At 47.7% G+C, this 17,597-nt stretch overlaps 1 protein-coding gene across 1 annotated transcript in view; it reads left to right on the top strand.

The window, feature by feature from the left end:
* Positions 1–6,983: 6,983 nt before the first annotated feature.
* Positions 6,984–17,597, top strand: part of SH2B2 (SH2B adaptor protein 2) — a 59,277-nt gene continuing 48,663 nt past the window's right edge. The window contains exon 1 of the mRNA XM_055001915.1: positions 6,984–7,101. The gene's annotated coding sequence lies outside the window, so the exon portion shown is untranslated. The remainder of the gene's footprint in view (positions 7,102–17,597) is intronic.

The raw sequence follows: 17,597 nt of genomic DNA, 5'->3' as shown, positions 1-17,597 counted from the left end.
CACTAACATGTTGCAACACTTCCCTACGTAATGTGTGAACCAGTCCTTTGAGAACAAGAGTTTCTCTAAAGAAGATTGACAAGTCTGTAGGAGAGAGAGAGAGAGAGAGCAAGCACGGATCTGGCATTCTTCTGTAGAAGATATTCAACCAGCTGTTTAGCCGGGAAAGGCAAGTGCCATCAGGGACCTTCAGAAAAGCGGAACGTCATGCCTGCGTGCCCACGGACCTAAGTGATTTGTTGCGCTCGGATCTCTGTGCTGTATGAAGAAGTGTGTTATTCGGTGCCATGGTTGACTGCTATGGGAGGCATGCAGTTCTCTGCCCTACAGGAACTGAGATGGTGGAGGAGGGGGGAGGGGCTCCATTGTCAAGGCTCTGTGCTTTGCCAGTTTAAATCAAAGGATGATCCAAACCAGGTGGCAGAGCAGGAGATGGACAGATCTGCAAAGATTTGCAATGCTTTTGATGAACAGACTACACCTTACTGAATCAGTGGAAGATACCTCGGGCTGACGCACGTGGGTTGATTTAGAATTAAGTCCCATTGTTTTCAACAAGATTTTTCTCTCCAGGGGGGCCAGTTATTTCAGACTGTTCGAACTTCCAGGAGGCTTTCCTGCATTTGCTCTGTTTCCCCCAAACACCTGCAGGTCACAGGGGATACCTGTGCGATCTCTAAGAGGTGCCACCTGGCTTGTGTTCGGTCTCCATCAGAAGGCACTTCTTCACACAATGCATAATTGACTTGTGAAACTCACTATCGGGGATACAGCGATAGTTGCTAGTTTTGACGGCGTTGAGGGTGAGGAGAGACAAACTCAGTGAGAGTTCCATCAACTGCTATTACTCATCATGACAACTAAGAAGAACCTCCTTTTTTTGAAGGGCCAGTTGCTGCAGAAGACAGGATGTGGTGGGACTAGATGGACCGTGGTGAGCAGGAGGTCGCAGATGCAGCTCCTAGGACAGTGCACCGTCCCCAGAGGTGTAGCGTGGGGAAGGCCAGGAGGGCAGCTGCCCCTGGCGCAAAATTTTGAGGGGGTGCCACGTCCACGCCCCCCCAGGAGCGCCCCCCGCTTGCCTCCCCGCCCCTTCGCTGCCGCCGCCAACACAACACCCAGTGAGACGGGCACCTGGGCAGTGCAGCAGGCGGCCTGCCTCCCCGCTCGTCTCCTGACCCTCCCCATTCCCATAGTTCGGGCCGCTTGCATCCCCCACCCCTTATCTCTTCCCACAGCCGCCCGCGCCACTGCCATCAGCTCAGCACCCAGCAGCAGCAGGGGCAGCTGTGGCGAAGAGGTAAGGTGAGCCGTGAGGTGAGGTGAACTGTGGGAGCGCTCTGGGAAGGGCAGGGGTACGCCCCTGTGGTCCACCTCCCTGCTCCTTCACCGCCGCCGCCCGCACTGCCGCCGCCAGCTTGGCGCCCAGCAAGCCGGGTGCCCCAGCAGTGCGACAGGTGGCCCGCCTCCCAGCTCCCCGCCAGAGCGCTCTTGTGGTTTGGGCCGTGTTTGTCTCCCCATCCCTTACCTCTTCGCTGCAGCCTCATGCAGCTGCGGTGAAGAGGTAAGGGGCGGTGAGGGAAGCTGCCCGAACCGCGGAGCGCTCTTGGGCAGGTGGGGGCACACCCTTGCGCGATGACATCACAGAAGGCACTACCTCCTGCCCCAGGCAGCACTAAAGCACACTACACCACTGACCACCACTAAGCCACAAACCCCTCCGAAAGCTTTCAGACTCTTTTTGCGGAATCCTGGAGTTTCTTGAAATCCTAGGGTTGCCAACTCTTGGTTGAGAAATTCCTGGAGATTTGAGAGCGGAGCCTGGGAAGGGCAGAGTTTGGGGAGAGAGACGGGCAGGGATGGGATGCCGTAGAATCCGGCCTCCAAAGCTGCCATTTCCTCCGAGTGAACTGATCTCTGTAGTCTGGAGATCAGTTGTAATTCTGAGAGATCTCCAGGTCCCACCTAGAGATTAGCAAGCCTAATGGGAGGGCAGTCCTCAGGGAGGAGGTAATCAATGGTGGGCAACTTTTCTTGAAAGACAGCTACCGGCCCGACTGGTTTTTCTCTGTTATGCTCAGCTGCAACAGGTAGAGCTTTGAGTATATTCTCTGCGGCACCTTCAGTTGTGGGGAAGGGAAAGTGGTAAAGCATCTGCTTTGCGTGCAAAAGATAAAATGCCAGGTTCAGTCCTCAGCATCTCACAGTTAAAAGGATCAGGTTGTTGACGACCTCTGTTTGAGACCCTGGAGAGCCCCTGCCAGTCAGAGCAGATAATACTGACCTTGATGGATCACTGATCTGAGTTCCACTATCTATGGTAAGTTCATGTGTGCCTCCACTTAAAGGCGCAGGTTTTTATTTGTTTTATTTATTTATGTCCTTTATAGTCCATCTTTCTCATTGAGACTCAAAGCGTGAGAGTGAGATCTTTGGGAAGGACTTTTCTTTGTCCAGCATTCTGCAGAGAGACTGCCAGTTGGGGTAGGCGATATGCAGTGTGATGGTGTGACATTGCATGGTCAGACATTCAAGCCTGTTGTGCTTGGCCAGATTTCACCATCTGCATTCTCGAGACAAGTACAAGGAACAAATTCCAAATCACACTGATTCAGCAAGGGGTACCAGTTTGGTGTAGTGGTTAGGAGCGGCAGGACTCTAATTTGGAGAGCCAGGTTTGATTCCCCACTCCTCCACTTGAAGCCAGCTGGGTGACCTTGGGTCAGTTACAGCTCTGTCAGAGCTTTCTCAGCCCCACCCACCTCACAGGGTGTTTTGTTGTGGGGATAATAATAGCATACTTTGTAAACCGCTCTGAGTGGGCATTAAGTTGTCCTGAAGGACAGTATATAAATCTATTACTACTACTACTACTACTACTACTACCTGCAGAGGATGGTAATTTCAGCATCCTGGTTGGCCCTCCTCTGGATAAGGAAGCACCCTTTCCCCTCTAGACCACACAGGCCTCCAAGTGTGGCTGGATTTAGCTCATCCATGGGTAATTTCCCATCTGCATTACAAGATTGTGCCCCTTTCTCTCATCTCTCATGAGTAGATGAGTGTGGAATCATCAGAAATGACAATCAATATGAAATGGAAATATCGGCGGCTCAGTGGAGAAGAATGAATCTAATGAACGGCCTTCTCAGGTTTGATGGGAGAAGCGCATTTTCCTCCCAGACTCCTAGGTTCTGGCAGTTGTAGAACAGTAGAGTCGTGTGTGTGTGTGTGTGTGTGTGTGTCAGTGGCTTCCTGTCCAAAAGGTGAGGGTCATCAAGCCAGGGCTGTAATATTTGGACTAATATTGCGATTTGGATTCTGTGGGTGATGTATGAGACGGGGCTTTGCAAAGGCTACAAAGATAACAGCTACTTCTGTTGATCTGTGTGCTTTGTTGCCAAATGTGTGTGGGGAGGGGGCTTGCCACTACAAAGCAGAAGACACATACACAAAATCTGCATGATATAAGCCCTTTTATGGGGTTGCCAACCTCTAGGTGGTGGCTGGAGACCTCCAGGATTTACATCTAATCTCCAGGCCACAGAGATTAGTTCTCTGGGAGAAAATGGCTGTTTTGGTGGGTGGACTTCATGGCATTACTAGTAACAAAGCCCGTTGTGGGAAAAAATGCAAGGAGCTGTAGAAAGGGGAGGGCAGGCGGGTGGGCATTGCCTCCTCCTCTGTGATTGATCCCGGCAGGGTGAAGGAGGGGGCGGGAATCACCCCCTGCTCTGTGCCTGATCCCAGCTGGGTGAAGGTGGGGGGCGGGCATCACCCCCTGCTCTGTGCCTGATCCCAGCTGGGTGAAGGGGGACAGGCATTGCCACCTGCTCTGCACTGAGGCCCCTCCCCTTCCCAATCCTATCCTCTCTGGGGTCCACCCCACAAAAACCTCCATGAATTTCCCAACCTGGAGCTGGCAACCCTACCTTTTAAGAGTTCATGGTGCTTTGGGTCTCTGCCCCAAGGAGCTTACAATCATACCATTGCCTTGTTCCAAACTCACTTCTGTATCCCATACAATCGACATCGGAGCAGTGGAATGTGAAATACTGTTAGCTGTTCTAAATGTGCACAGGCTATACTTTTCTCAAAGGGAATGGGGAGAGAAGGCCTCCATCGCTACCCTGTCTGCCCCTTGTAGAAGATCGTTGATGCAATTGATCAGAGTGTGTTAAACTATTTCTACAGCCTACTTCTCGCGTTGATGGATGTATGACTCAATATGAATGTGCGCAGCTAGGGAGAGGGAGGGCTTGATTAGCTGGCGCTAGGCTCTGGTAACCCTTTCTTATGCTGATCTCTACTTTGAGGTCAGGAAGGCATTTTCCTCCAGGCCATATCGCCTGGGGATACAGGATGTTTTTTACCTTCCTCTGGGCATAGAGCAGGGGTCACTGGGGGTGGGGTGGGGGAGGTAGCTGTGAATTTTCTGCATTGTGCTGGAGGTTTATTTTATTTATTTATTTATCTATTTATTTATGTATTTATTTATGTCATTTATAGTCCACCTTTCTCACTGAGACTCAAGGCGGACTACACAGTATGAGGTTAATACAATCAGTATCAAGTAAGTAAATTTCAATACAATACCATAAGGTAAACATATACAATTCTAAAGACATAGCATTAGCAAGGATCCAAGACATAGTAGAGATACTGAAGCAAAACATAATCAATTCTAGGACTAATATTAGACAGCATGGAGCAATGGTTGTACATAGGAGTATATATTTAAAGCAGCAGATAATATATGAGGCAAAAATGGTGATGAAGTCTATGATCCCCAACTTGTTATTGAAGCACCTGAGACCCCATCCCTACAATGCAGCCCTCCCATTTGAGTAAAAAGCCTTTTTGAATAGTTTGGTTTTGCATCGTTTACGGGAAGCCAGGAGAGTGGGGGCTCTTCTGCCTTCCTCAAGCAGGTCATTCCACAGGATAGAGGCCACCACAGAGAAAGCCCGTGTACGGGCTGCTGCTGACTTCACCTGTGTGCAGCCTGGTACCTGCAGGAGAACCTGTTCAGATACTAGATGACCCTCGGTATCCCTTCCAGCTCTTTCTATATGCTGGCTTTCTCCCCAGGAGTCTATGCAGTCTGGAATTTCTTGTATGAACGGTGTGGGAATAGGCATTACTTATGTTGGAGGGAGGGAAAGAGCAAAGCGTGTATTAGAAGTCCCCCCCTTTTTTTTCTTTTAAATGACTCTTGCTAAGCGTACCCCCTGGCCAGTGGCCTTCTGCACATGTTCAACCACACTGTTATTTTTTTTAAGGCATAGTTTCATGTGCATCAGGGTTGGCTCTGGCCATGTTTATTCAATGGTGTGAGAAGACATTCTGTATATGCCTCTGGTCCCTATTCTTTTCCCCCTTTATTAGGGCCAGCTGTGGCTGTTCTTAACCAAGGAAGGAAGGCACTCTGGAGATGCCCCCCATACAAACCATTTGTCTTTTTTTCAATTCAGGGTTGTCTCAGGCAATGTGGAGGGAAGAAGGCACTTTGCACATGCTCAGTGTCACTCTTTCTTCTGTTTTCAGTAGAGGGCCTTGTATATCAGGGATGGCTTGAGCTAGTCCTAACTGTGGAGGGGAGGCATTCTGCACGCATTTTTTAAGAAAAACCCCACTTATACCAGGACTTCTTCTAATTGGGGGTAAAGACACTTGACAATAGCCCCATTGCAATAAAGAAAAACATGATTTTCTATGTTACAATGTTTGTATGTGTTTTTATATGTTACAATGCACTTTGCACATGCTCAAGGCTGCTGCTTTTATTAGGAAAAAATGTAACCACATATATCATAAGATCTGGACCTAATAGCATCGTAAAGACCAACTAGATTTCCAAGATACAAGCTGGGACAGGGGAAGCCTCGACACCTTGCTCCGTTGTTTGTTGGACGGTCCAAAATTTCACAGGTATAGGACTGTTTGTTTCTCCCTTTGTAAAGGATCTGTCCTGTGTCCCAGCCCACCATAAGCTACAGATCTTTTCGGCTGGAAGTGTTCATAATACTACTCCGGTAGGAGCCAAATTCTCCTATGTGATTAAATCTAATAGACAGCCAGATCTGGACTACTCTGTGTTACAGCTGGATGGTGTTGGTTATATCCATCCTTATTATTATTGTGATTTGTTGACATTGTAATTGCTTTTTGTTTTTCTATATTTTTGATGCTCAGGACCGTTAGTCATAAGAGCAGAGAATAAGGAAAGATACAAGCTTTGGAGAATAGAAAAGAGTCCAGTAGCACCTTTAAGACTAACCAACTTTACTGTAGTATAAGCTTTCGAGAACCACAGTTCTCTTCGTCAGACGCATGGAGGGTAAGAAGAAACTGGTCAGATATATAGGTGGAGAGGGGCGCGGGGGGTAGTAGATGCAATCAGTAGCTTCTAATAAACTGATTACATCGACTCCCCCCCCCCACCTATATATCTGGCCAGTTTCTTCTTACCCTCCATGCGTCTGACGAAGAGAACTGTGGTTCTCGAAAGCTTATGCTACAGTAAAGTTGGTTAGTCTTAAAGGTGCTACTGGTCTCTTTTCTATTTTGCTACTACCGACTAACACGGCTAACTCCTCTGAAGCTTTGGAGAGGCAGAGCTCCCTCGGGCATCTAGTTGGTCTTTAAGGCGCTACTGGACCCGGATCTCGATCGGCTACCGCAGCCCAACACGGCTCCCCACCTGAAACGATCTCCTCGCATCACCGGCGGCGTCTACTCCCGGGAACCGCGCTTTGCACATGCCCCGAGGGCGCCTTGCTTCCGCCTCCGGCCCCGCCGGCTTGCCTGCCTCTCGGGCCGCGCGCTCTTCCCCAGCCCCGCCCAGCCGGCCGCTTCTGCCTCGGCCGGGCCCTTTAAACCGGCCCGGGGAGGGCGGCGGTGGGCGGAGACGGGGGCCGGCCCGGAGCCAGCGCCGGTGGCGCCCTTGGCTGGCTGGCTGCGGCGGCGCTCCGGCGCTGGTGCGCGGAGGGGGGGCTTGCGCGGCCGCCGCCTGCCCGCTTCCGAGGCCGCCGGGCGAGGAGGACGGAGCCCGCGGAGCGTCGCCCCGGCCGAGCTGCCGCCGAGTGCCTCCCCAGCCCGGTAAGCGCTGCGCCCCCGCCGATCCCTCCTCCTCCTCCTCCTTTTTTTCAATGGAGCGCCAGGATCCACCTCGCCTCGCCTGGTGTCTCCTTTCCGAGGCTCCTAATTTTAAGCTCTCGAGCCCGGCGCAGCGGGAGGGAGGCTGCCGGGGTGGCTCCGGCGTGGGCGGCCGAGCAGCGCTTTGGAGACGCCGAGTCGACCCTCCCCGCCTCCTTTCCGTCCCCTCTTCTTGGCTTTCTGCATGCAATTTTTTTTTGGTGCCCCGCTTTCGGAGCTCGCTGACGCGTGTGCTGCTCGCACGTGCGAATGGGCGTGTGTGTTTCCCCGGGTTTCTTAAAAGCCCACAATGCGTGGGTGTGCGGGGGTCGGAAACGGCCCCCTCCCGACGCGTTCGCGCGGATGTCCCCCACCCCCTTTTGTTGTGGTTTGCAAAGGATGCTTTTTCCTCCCTTACAAGTAAATGAGTTTGTGGGTTGTGTGTATTTTTGCACACGTGTGTATGCGCACCTGGTGAAGAGGTCAGCTCTTTAGAGGAAAAGAGCCCTCCCTCTTCCCCACGTGCCAGTTTGGGGTGCGCTTTATTGCCATTTTTCCTCTCTTCGGCAGGGTGAGCCACAAGGAGTGTGTTGGTGTGCATGCACAGCTGTGTGTGTGGGAGAGATTCTCACCCACCCCTTTCTATGGCAAATTATATTGTGTGTGCGCGCGTATCTCTCACACACAGCTAGATCAACACTTCCACAGGCATGAACTGATTTCTCAAAAGTATTTCATATTTTCCCTCTCCTAATAGTAATTGTCAGTCATTTATAAACGTCTGGAAACCTTAACGTGGCCCTTGCCCTTTCATAAAAGGAGACTTCTCCTATGAGATGTTTATTGTTCAGGTGACTCGCATCTGCTTTGTGAACCAGATCATAGGGAGGAATCAGCAGTAACTTCCTTTATCTGCAGGGGTGCTGTGCCCTCGGTGCACCAGCTGGGGCTGACCCACACCTGCCCTGGCCCAGTTCACACCTGATATCTGCCCGTGTGTGTGAATTGCTCCCAATTGGCTGAGCAATGGCCGTATGCCTTCCCTCCCAGCATCCTTTTAATCAATGGACTCCAGTTTTTTTTCCCAATGACTTGCAGGTGCTGCTTATTGTGTCGGCTGTAGTGAGTGTGTTCCTGTTCTTTCCAGAGAGGAGACAGGGAAGCCGCTTTGCCTCGCTGACCCTTCCTTCCCCCTCCCTGCTTTTCTTTCCACACCTTGCTGCATTATTTATCTCTAGCAAAACGCCTGTCATTATGACGGGTGGAATATATGTGCTGCAAGGATGCATGTGCGTGCAGCGCATTGCTTGTGTGCTTTGCGCATAGAAACTCATTACATCCCCTTACAGGAGTGTCTCAAGAGGTGGAGGGCACTGCTCTCTGCTGCATGCAGCTGTGACCCCCACCCCATACAGTGTGCTTCCCCCCCTATAGAAATGGATGGCAATTATGCACACTTAAGGCAGAGCTTATGGTTTATCCCATTGACCCTTGAGAATCAAGCCTGCTTTCACAATATGCATCCCCCCCCCCCCATTCTGTTACTTGGAAACCATTGAGTGTGTTGGAATGTTGTGAGTCCAGATAAAATATTACAGTTTAGGGGTCACGTGCTTTGGAGCCAGCCTGAGGGGAATTAGGCCTACATATGTGTATAATGTTTTATATGCTTGCTTAGGTTACCATTTAAATGCAGGGAGATGGTGGACGTGTAATCACAGGGAAGCAGAAAATAGGCCACTTTATCTTTGCAAATTGTTGAGTAGTTGCCCACTGAAGAAGAGGGTTGCTCTCCCAAGACTGGTCAGAGCTGCTAGTCTTGGATGGATGATTCTCTCTCCTCTCTCTTTCCCCATTCACTGCTGCAAATGTATAGCTCTTGTCAGATGTGCTTAGAGACGTATCCATTCATTCATTTTATGAACGGGATGATTAAGACTCTGCGGCAGCATGAATGATTCTTGCCCAGATTCCCTTGCCTTGCATTATAACAGAAGGGAGGGTGCCAAGGGGAAGTATCCGTTAGGCAACGGCACAAAAGAGTTTCCTATTTTTAAAATGTTACTTTGGGCTGCTGATTTCTTGTACTGTTTTTATAGCTTTTTAAAGAATTCTTGAAAGCCTTATGTATAAATCCTGTTCGCTTGTTACTGTGAATGCATGTACAGCCTGCGTGTATGTGCATACACTGGCTTGTAAGAAAAAGCCAACACATGTTCACTTTATAAATGAAACTGGGGATCACTGCCTGGATAAATATGAGGTTTAAATCAAATGTTCAGCTGTACATGCAATGAAGGTAACATGTTAATTACTTGATATGCATATAATGAAAAATCAAGTGCATGCTGCTGGTATGTGTACTCACTGTAACTTGTCAATGGGGCTACAGTGGACGAACAGTGCAGTCCTAAACAGAGTTACTCCGGTCTACGCCAGTTGAAATCAATGGACTTAGACTGACAGAACTCTTCTTAGGATTGCACCGAAAATCTTTGAAATGTCTACACAATTAGGTGTGGTGCTGGGATTCAGAAGGGAGGGCTAACTCAAGGCAGACTCACTGGCCTTTCCTTGCAGTGCCTTGGGAGGAGGGGAACCAACAGCATTTAGCTGTCATTCCTGTGAGGGCTGAATTGAGAGGCGCGGCTGTGGCTTAGTGGCAGAGCACATGCTTTGCGTGTGGAAGGTCACAGGTTCAGCCCCTGGTATAACCAGTTTAAAAGCTCGCAGCAGCAGGGGGTTAGGGGAGATCTCTCTTTGCCTGAAACTCCCGGAAGAGTCTCTGCCAGTCCAGAAAGACAGTGTTGAGCTAGAGTAGACCAATGGTTTAACTATGTACAGCGGAAAGGCTGAATTAGGATTCGCCAAGATGTGGACAACTATCTCCCCAGCCCCAGATTTAAAGGAGGACTTGGGTTTCCTCGTTCACCGTAGAGGCTCATAGCTCAGCATGCCCCACCCTTCACAGGCACTAATATCTCTGCTTATGTTTCTCACACTGCACCTTTCTTCATTTGCTCTGATTTTACGGTTATCCTACTCTGCTCTTCTCCCTACAGTTGGGAGTGGTCCTCGCTTATTCAGAGCAAAGCACATAGTTTTTATATTGTCGAAGGCTTTCACGGCCGGAGAACGATGGTTGTTGTACATTTTCCGGGCTGTATTGCTGTGGTTTTGGTATTGTAGTGTCTGACGTTTCGCCAGCAGCTGTGACTGGCATCTTCAGAGGTATAGCACCGAAAGACAGAGATCTCTCAGTGTCAAACTGTGGAGAAGATGTTAGCAGGTAATTTATATCTACTCAGGAAGGTGGGTTTTTGCTTGGCTATTTGCTTCTGACTTGCTGTCTCTTGGTGACATCGCCCCACTCTCCCCATTTTTGTTGCTTGTAAGTATGTTTATGTAAAGTGCCATCAAGCTGCAGTCAACTTTGGGCAATCCCGTAGGATTTTCAAAGCAAAAAAAAGATTCAGAGGTGGACTGCCATTGCCAACCTCTGCATTAGCAACCCTGGACGTCCTTGCTGGTCCCCCATCCAAGAACTAAACGGGGCTGACCCTTCTTAGCCTCTGAGATCTGATGAGATCAGGCTAGGGCCATCCAGGTCAGGGTAACTTTAAGTATATAAATATATTTTTCTGATGGGTGCTCCTGATGAAGCAAGCTGTGACTCATGCAAGCTTGTACTGAAATAAATTTTATTGGTCTTTAAGGTGCAACTGGACTTTTCTTTCATCACTGAGTAACACGGCTACCCCTCTGGAATCTATATAAAGCAACTTCATATGTCTTGGTTTCACGCAGGTAGCTATGTTGGTCTACAGTAGAAGAGCAAGATCCGAGTTCAGCAGCACTTCGGGCCAGAGGAGGGTATTTTCTCTTGCTAGATGGAGGGTACTCCCCTCCGTGGTGGTGGAGGGGCGATATAGAAAGATCCCTACATTGGAGAGAGTCTGGCTCTATGGTGACGAAGAAGTCAAAACTTTAGAACATCCTTTACTCTATTGTCCGCTCTATCAAGAAATTTGCTTACTGGTGATCCCTAGCCCTAGGGAGGCTCTAGGGCTAGCCCTAGGGAGCCAGGGCCTTTTTGGTCCTGGCTCCCACCTGGTGGAACTCTCTGTCTGAGGACACTCGGGCCCGCCAGGATCTTGTATCATTTTGGTGGGCCTGCAAGACGGAGATGTTCTACCAGGTTTACGGTTGAGGCCAACATCAGGATCATCATCGAGCCTCCCACCAGTCTCCGGTATTCGAGTACAGCTCCTGTGTCTGTCTGCCGCCTCTTTGTATGCGGGGGGCAGGAATATGTAGCCAACTATATCAGGTTTTTGCATATATATAATTTTAATTGCTGGATTTTATTGTAGAATCTGCTATGTAATTGTATTTTATGACTGTTGTACCCCGTCCTGAGCCCACTTGTGGGGAGGGAAGGTTAAACACCAGATAAACTAAACAAACTAAACTTAAAGATCATCCCCCCTTTACTTACAAGGTATGCTAGTTGCTCTAACCTGCAGATTATTTGGATGCTTCTTACGGGTGTTAACCCACAGGTCACAGAACTCTGCGAGAGATTTCTCGCAGCGGCTTGCAAAAATCTCCCAGGCAATCTCATGAACCAAGCAAGAATCTTAACAACCTAGCAATTTAATCCCTTGTTTCTGGTTGCGCTGCCTGAAAACTCTCAACTGGTATTTGTGTAAGATTCACAAATATTAAGTATGGCCTTTCTTTTAAGAACTGCATTTCTTCTTTTTCTGTACCATTTTATTATCTTTAAAGAATTGTAGTTAAACAACTTGTGCTGGTCATAGACAGTGTTAATAAATTCTGAAATTCAGTAGCACCTGAAAGACCAACAAGATTTCCAGAGTATAATCTTTTGAGAGCATCTGATGAAGGGACCTTTCACTCCTGAAAGCTTATGCCCTGGAAATCTTGTTGGTCTTTGAGGTGCTCCTGGATTCGAATCTTGCTCTGCATATATTTTAGTGGCAGTGGCTGGTTGGTTTCCTGGTAGGTATGCCACTGAACTGGGATTTCATTTTTCATTCCTAGGGGCTGGGAGGGGTTCACTTCCCTGTGTAAAGTCATTGTTCTGTCTTCCATCTTCTTTCGCCAATTCATCTGTCTTCGGGAGTGAGTCACACCCAGTTTGTGGACCTTTGTTCATTCTTTTGTCTAGATTTTAGTAATGGGCACATCCGTCTCTCGCAATGTTGGGTCTTCTGGTTTCACTTTGTAATACCATCCCTCCCCCAAGCTACCCTTCTGTCTGTATCAGTTCTTCATGTTTCTCGCCAACTGGATTGTCAGCCACAAAAGCTTCATGCCGCAATAAATACTGTCTTTTAAGGTGTGGACTCTTTGTTCTTTTGGGGACAGATTAAACACAGCGGAATTGGAATTTGAAGTATGAAGAAGAGCTCCTGAAGTGGCACACAGAGAGGGTGCAGGGTGGCCTTTTCATTAATTCAGCATGTATTGATTCAAGTTGCGGGCGAACTGGCCTACTTTTTCTAGGCTTTGATAAAAGACTTTTGTGTTATTTCACTTCCTCTTTGAAACCTGAAGGTGAGATATTGCAGACACACGGGGGAGATTTTTGGCATCTCCCTAATTTGGTCAAGCCCTATCATCTTCTTTGTTTTGGAGCAATGTTCTATATGCGACTTGGTTGCATTTAAAAATAAATAAATAAATACATGAGACTTGCTGTTCCTGGACAATTAGACATACAAAGCTGTCTTCTACGGAATCAAAACATCTAGCTCAGTATTGTCTTCATTGACTGGCAGCAACTCTCCCGAGTATCAGAAAGAGAACAGACGTTTCCCAACAATTGGCAATGCCAGAGTATTGAACCTGTGACTTTTTGCATGCAAACCATGTGCTCTGATGCTGAGCTACGGCCTCCCCCCCCCCCCCCGGGAACATATGGAGCCTGCGACATCTTGGAGAGAGTGCACAGTGGTACAATTAATGTTATGTATTGACAACATCCGCTCTCTGGTTAGAAAGAATCTCAGGGCTAAAAGGGCTTTTGCCAGAGACTTCGGAGATTTAGCTACCTTTCTTAAGGGTAGCTCAGTATAAGGCAGCATCTCTAGTTCATATGAATTCTCAGCTGTCTCCAGAGCTCTCTGGAGTCTTCTGTTTATTTATTTACTTCATTTATGCACTGCCTTTCTCCTCATTGGGATCCTGAAGCAGCTTACGCTGTCCCCCCCCCCCTCTATTTTATCCTCACAACAACCTTGTGAAATAGGTTAGGCTGAGAGGGCGAGACTGGCCCAAAGTCACTCAGCAAGCTTCCATGGCAGAGCAAGATTTGAACCTGGATCTCCCAGATCCTAGTCTGACACTCTTAACTTCAACACCACAGTGGCTCTGTGTTAGCACTCCCCCCCAAAAAAACATCCAACATCCCAGAGTCTTGTATTTCGCTTACTTCTACGGCAGATCCCATGAAAAGCAAAATTGCTCCCTATTAAGGTTCGTGGAATTATTTGATTAAAGCAGCCAATATTACATTTCATTTTTTATAACCCATTGATATAATTTTTAGAATGTTCAAATACATACTGCAATCTTTACTGCAATCTTTACAACAACCCTGCAAGGTTGATGAGTACTGTTACCTGATACTGCTTTTGGAGTGGCTGAGGGAAAGTGACCACCGAGCATTAAAGTGGACGGGGGCGGGGGGTGATGACATTCAGCCTGTGAGAGCGCTTCATTTGGCTCTCAGGCTGCTGACCAGTTTGTCGGGAGCAGTGGCCTGCCCGACTGCAGGTTGGTGCCCCCGAAAAATTGTTCCACGGTGTGGGCGCTGAGGCTGTGTTAGGAGTGCAAGATGCGGGCTTGAGGCTGAAAATTTTACCTGCCTCTGACCTAGTGATAAATCAAGATGGATAGCCATGTTGGTCTGTCTGTAGCAATAGTTTGTTAGTCTTAGTCTTATATAACACCAACAAAATTTGTGGTAGGGTGTAAGCTTTTGTGAGCCACAGCTCACTTCTTCAGATACCTGGAGCTTTCATGCATCTGAAGAAGTAATCTGTGGCGCATGAAAGCTCATACGCTACCACAAATTTTGTTAGTCTTATAAAGGCGCTACTGGACTCTTGCACTTTTCTTCTGATCGAGTGAGTTCATGGTGGAGGCAAAATTTGAAGTGGGAGCTTGCCTTCTTATCCTCTTCTCCCTCTGTATTTTACGTGCTGTTGAAGATCTACCTCTTGTACTGGCCAGCCAACTCTTGAGATCCTACCACAGAGGTGAGGTGGGCAGCAACCAGAGGCTTTCGGTAATCCAGGATCTTCTTTGGAAGGCTCTTCTGCTTGAGGCTTGCTTGGCCCCTACCCAGGGCTTTTTTCTGGGAAATGAGGTGGTGGAACTCTGAGCCAAGCTACAAGTGACGCCTGACACAGGTTGGACACTTGTCAGCTTACCTCAAGTTTTGATGGGAAATGTAGGCGTCCTAGTTTTACAGCTTGGATCTCCATTACAGCTGCAAGACCAGCATGCCTTCATTTCCCATTAAAACTTGAGGGAAGCTGACAAGTGTCCAACCTGTGTCAGGCATCACTTGTAGCTTGGCTCTCAGTGGTGGAACTCAGGACCGCACAATGATGTCACATTGGGTCAGCTGGAACAAGGGGGGAGTTTTGTAAAGTTTAAATTGCCCTCTGTGAAAATGGTCACATGGTTGGTGGCCCCGCCCCCTGATCGCCAGACAGAGGGGAGTTTAGATTGCCGGTGCGGAGGGCAAGCTAAACTCCCTTCTGTCTGGAGATCAGGGGGCGGGGCCACCGGCCATGTGACCATTTTCAAGAGGTGCCGGAACTCCGTTCCACCGTGTTCCCGCTGAAAAAAAGCCCTGCCCCTACCTCACTTTCCTTTTGTGTGCCAGGCCGAAATATCTTTTATCTACTCTGGTTTTTATCTTTTTTTTTAAAGCTGTTTTATGGTCTGTTTCTAGCCCCAGATGATATCTGAAGAAGGGAGCTTTGACCCTTGAAACTTAAACCCTGAAAATCTCGTTGGTTTTTAAGGTATTACTGGACTCGATTCTTGTTTCTAGCCTGAGAACTATGGATATTTTTAAACTGCGTGCTGCTTATATAATGTCCTGGCTTGTTTTTAATATTTTTAAATTTACGTTGTTATTTTATGGTGTTTTTAACTTGTGAGTTGTCCTGATCAGAGGCAGCATATAAATTCCCTGAGTTAAATATATTCCCTTTCTTTCTGTTCCTTGAGAACTTGCTTAAAAGATGAAGTATGGCCAATAGTTTTGCTAAGCTACAAAAGCCTGAAATGTTAAAATGAGCATCTTTGAATTTTATATATTTTTTAAAAACAGTTAGCGTGATGTAAAGGGCCTTTTGGCGGGAGAGAACCTGGGTGAGCCAGGAGGATGGTGATGCTTGGCGGTGGATTCATTGGGCAGCTTGGCCAACTGGTTGACTTTCTTAGTCCAAGTCTGTAAAATGGGTCTAACGTTGCCTTAAGGAATGTTGCCTACACGTTAATAGATCTTCCAACATCTTTTAAAGGCTTCAAAGTGGCTTCTGGGTAAAGCAGGGAACAAAGTGGATTGTGATGGTGTTAAGAGAAGAGGACTTTTTGCCCTGATGATATTTGTGCGTGTATTAATTACATAAGTATATGTCATCACATTGTATCTCACTTAACGGTGACCCCAGCAAGAGGCTTTCATGGCAAGTGAGAAGCAGAGATGGTTTGCCATTGCCTTCCTCAGCAGAGTCTTCCTCGGTGGTCTCCCATCCAAGTACTGACCCTTCTTAGAGTCTGTGATCTGATGAGACTATGCTGCCTTCTCTCCTGTTTTTTAATTACCTTCACTAAATTGCTTCAGAAGCCTCTGAGCTGATAGCACGGGGAGAGTAAAAAGTCATTGAAATAAAGCAAATAATAATGTGATACTTGAAGCAGAACCTGGGGAACTGTGATTTTATAGGCACGGTCAATAACATTGCTACGAGCCTGAACTAGATGAGCTTGTATCTGCTACTGCTAGCAGATGCAACTGTCTAATTGGGCAACAATTCCATGCTGACGACTGCAACCCCCTCTCCGTTTAACAACCTACCTTTTGTTTGGCAGAGGTTCAACCCCTGGTAAGCCAAAGAGGAACGTTTTCCTTCTATGCCCAGCAGGGAGTGGGTTGAAGTTATCTTAGCTGGAAGTCTTTCGTGCCATATTTTGCATAGCAGCTTATTAAAGAAAGAGTATCGCGGGGCCTGCCTAGTGACACCAAATAGGAGAAGAGCATGCGAGGTTAAATCCACAACCGAGGGCTTATGGGAATTCCTGGAGGGGAGGGGGCAGAGCTGCGGCTCAAAGCTCTCAAAGACTATTCATTCACAGGAGCATGTTTGTGCATATGCTCAGTTATCTTAGGGCTTCCTACAAGGTGTCTAGTTTAATTTGTAATTTACACTCATTAGCAGCAAATGTAAAAATCAGGCGGCGAACACACGCTCTATAATTTAATTTCCCAGCACAGATATTATTAGGCAGTAATGCTGTAATGTGATGTACATTGTAATATGAGCTTTCCCAAATTTATTTGGCATTCCAGTAGCCTCTTGGCTTCCTGTGGATCCTCTCCCAGGAATAGATCCCCAAGACCTCCTCTTTGGGGAAGAGATTTAATTCCATTTGCTTTGCTTAGCCCACAGCATTTTCTTTCTTTTAAAACATTTATTGAATGCATATCTCTGTGCTAATTATTTTACTCAATCCCTGGGCACCAGAAGCCGATTTGCATCTTGGGGGAGAGCTCCAAAGCTGAGAAGCTACCACTGAGAATATCTCCTCGAACCTAAATCGACGGTTGTCATCGAGAATAGGGGCAGAAATGTCTTCTTCGGTATAATGATCCCAGCCCATTTAAATGATTCGTAACAGGCACTTTGGGCAAATACTTGGTCCTTGAGATAAAACTTTTAAGTACGACAGCAAAGACCCACATGGGAGGGGAAATCCCAGTTCCACTCCCCACCTCTGGCTCAAGTTTCCCAGCCCCCTGCCTGCTTATTTTCAGCTCTCCCCCCTTCCCTTTTGTGAGAGGGGAGAAGTGGGTAAGACATTTGAGTCAGAGTTGCCCCCAGCTTTTCTTCCTTGTTTTCTCCTTGTGGGTGTCAGCTTGTTGTTGTGTACTGTTTTGGGTTACTGTCTGAATCTTTTTTAAAAAAAAATCTCTGCATATGTGCAAACGTCCCTCTTACTTGGGAGTGATTTCCCCACCCTTCCCCACCCCAGATTTTCCTGCAAACCTGTCAGTTCCCATCAGTATGCGGAAATATATGTCCTAGCTCCATGGTGTGAATTTTCTGATCCACTCTGTTCCTTGGCTATTAGATATAGGGATAATGAAATAATTTGATCCTGTTCTGATAAATGAAGTCCACATTCTGCAA

The sequence above is a fragment of the Eublepharis macularius genome, chromosome 17 (genome assembly GCF_028583425.1).
Source record: "Eublepharis macularius isolate TG4126 chromosome 17, MPM_Emac_v1.0, whole genome shotgun sequence".
NCBI lineage: Eukaryota > Metazoa > Chordata > Lepidosauria > Squamata > Eublepharidae > Eublepharis > Eublepharis macularius.
This window is presented reverse-complemented; position numbering and strand designations above follow the sequence as displayed.